A 3,269-nucleotide genomic window follows, 5' to 3' on the forward strand; every position below is an offset into this window, starting at 1 on the left:
TGGTTGTTCATCTGTTGACCAAGAGCCTCAGCAGTGGCTTGCATAGTAGCAGCCATGTTCTCCAACGCAGTCATAAAGTTCACCGGGTCATTAGGGTTAGTCTCCGGCGCACGAGCATTAGTACGACCTCTCCCACGGCCTCTACCGCGTACATGAGACGCCATCTGGTTCCTATACACACCAAACAATCGATATTAAGTTGATCAGTCTCAATATCGGAAGTTTAGTGCTTCAAAGTCCCAAATGCATGCTCATGAACGTTTATGCCAACTATATCAAGTAGATATACTAACAGCACATAACACACATACAGAGAATGCACAGAAGCATAGTCAGTCCATTCCTCAGGCTCTACAGGAACGAACTGCTCTGACACCATATGTAACACCCTACCATACAAAGTCTTATGCTTAAGTCATAATTCAGAGATGGCAAGGTATTACAACCTCTAAAACAAAAATTTAGTACGTATAGTAGTATGAATAATTGATTATAACTAGGAGCCTTTATAGAAAATGGGATAAAACAAAACCGTAACTCGGACGCGCAACACTCCGATCGATAACGCAACGAGCAAAGGATAAGCGAACGCGAGATAATATATATACAAAGGAGTGTCAAAAACAGGAATATCAAGACTCAAAATCCGGTTGCGAAGATGACCGGTCCGAGCATAGTAATATATACAAATAATAAAATAAGGAAAACTCCAAAGGAAACCCAAAGGGACACAAATACATAAAACCTATTCTCCAAAATCTCCCATAAGAGGAGTCATCACAGTTTGTATTATTTAATGGAGATAAAAGTATCTAAACAAGATATATAAACCAAAACAGAGTCCCGAGAACAAGAATCTTCGCTAATCCAGAAGTCTCCAGCATGCCTCAGCGAGAAGCCTCGCGTCCTGCATCTGAAAACCACAAAATCCGCATGGGTGAGAACCAGAGGTCCCCAGTACGGTAACAGCTTCCACATATATAATACATAATAATAGAGGAAAGCGAAAGGCAATCCTAGAACTTCCTCTAGATAATATCAAAGCTTATAAACAAGCTAAACCGTAAGTGGCAACTGACTAAAGATACTTCAGTCTAACTAACACTTCCCTTTCCAATTCCTTCAGACCTCCCAACCACCAGCAGGAGTATAATATAGCAAATACAGTTATATCAGACAAGAGATTTACAAATAGGAACAGATAAGGCATTTAGGCAATTAGCAAGTAATATGCAGTCAAATAGACAATCTCAAACAATTCATGTAGTATGCTTATGATGCATGCCTGTCCCTAGTGGCTGATGATATCATCTGTCGGTTATAGAGCCAACCCGACAAGTCCTGGTAGCTAACCATTGGACTGTCCCTCTGTCGTGCATCCCCAACTCGAGTTATACTCATCATAAACTTGATCATAATCATGATCCATATCCATCACCCTCACTGGTGAATATTTATCCATCACCATCACTGGTGAATATTTATGGGGGCGAGCTCATCCGGGCCTTTCACAGTGCCCGGCCACACTTACGACATTGGGTTAACAGAGCTTCGAGTCTCAACCTGGAGCACATGGTGGCTAGCCATTGCTACTACCCAGGGTAACCCTCATCTCCAATGGTAGAAGTGCAAACATTTACAATTCATTCAACAACATATATGCATTTATACTTAGCCATAAACATGGCTCCGCCGTCACACGGCATAATCCAGCCATCCGGCTCACGGTTAAATCCATAACCAGCCAATTCATTAACAATTATGGCCCTTCGGCCCATGGCATAACAAGCACTTCCACTGCCATCCTCCGCATCTCACATAATCATCTATGATCCTCAATGATCATTCATTTTTTCCCTTGCTTCACTCGCAAGTTACCACATTCACTAGCCCTTTTTCTCATGCTAGGCATATCATAATGATTTAAGACATAAGTGGTGAGATCGGAGGCTTAGAAGTATGAAATTTGGCTTTTAAAACTCAAAAATAAACTTTGGGATGAACACAGGGCCACGCATACGCGCACTCCACGTGCACGCGTGGATGGCCTTAAAACTCATCGACGCGTAAGCGTCATACGCGCGAACGCGTGGGTTGAAAATTAGCCAAACGACGCGCACGCGTCAGCGACGCATACGCGCGAATACATTGTGCCCCAGGCACAAAACTGGCACAACTCTGGCACAACTCTCTGGAAAATGGCTGGGCATTCGATACAGCGCATCGACGCGCTCGCGCACACCACGCGCACGCGTGGATGATGCTTTCTCGAAGAACAACGCGTACGCGCCAAGTGCGCCTACGCGCAAGGGATCATTCTGCTAAAAATTTTTTAAGTTAAAAGCTGCAGAATTCACAGATTCAACCCCCAATCTTCCGACGGTCATAACTCTCTCATTTTAAATCATTTTTCACCCGTTCTTCGAACGGCATGGACATCCCGGTTCCAATTTCATTTCTAAACAGATTTGGCACAAATCAAAGATTCGTAGTCCAAGTTATGTCCCGTCAAAATATGCCCAAAAACCATATTTTCATTCAAAACCACAAAGTGCCATTTTCAAAACAAGCCACTTTCAACTCTTTTCAAAATCAATCAAAACATGCCAATTTCAACCCTTTTCTTTGAAATCATTCAAAATGTACCAAAATCAACAACAAGCCATCCTCAACTCACACATTGACATTTTACCAAAATTCCCAAAACTACCTCCAACCATTTTAACACTTCTCAATCAATGGCTAAAGGACAAACACAATCTCATGTCATACATCCTTCTCATCCCAATTTCCAATAATATCAATTTCCAAATCAACCATCATTATACATGATCAACATCATACTCACCATCAACATGGTACCACCCATCAATTCAACCTCAATCATCCATCAAGCATATATCACAACATGCATTTCTCATATATCACACAATCAAGGCATCAATATTCATAATCACATATATGAACACATCATATATCTCAACCATTCAACAACACCAACAATTCAATTCCTATCTTAGGGCCTCTAGCCTAAGTATTTCCTACCACATTACATATTAGATACGGAAAACCGAAACCATACCTTAGCCGATTTCCCAAGCTCAACCGGAGCACTTTCAAACCACTTGTCCACAAGCTCTCAAGGTATCAACACCTCCAAGAACAGATTTTATCACACAAAACCCTCTTCCAAGCTTTCCCAATATTCACATATACACAACCTAAGCCACAATCATCATACCCATACACATCATCTCAATATCCAAACA

The sequence above is a fragment of the Arachis hypogaea genome, chromosome 18 (assembly GCF_003086295.3).
Source record: "Arachis hypogaea cultivar Tifrunner chromosome 18, arahy.Tifrunner.gnm2.J5K5, whole genome shotgun sequence".
Classification (NCBI taxonomy): domain Eukaryota; kingdom Viridiplantae; phylum Streptophyta; class Magnoliopsida; order Fabales; family Fabaceae; genus Arachis; species Arachis hypogaea.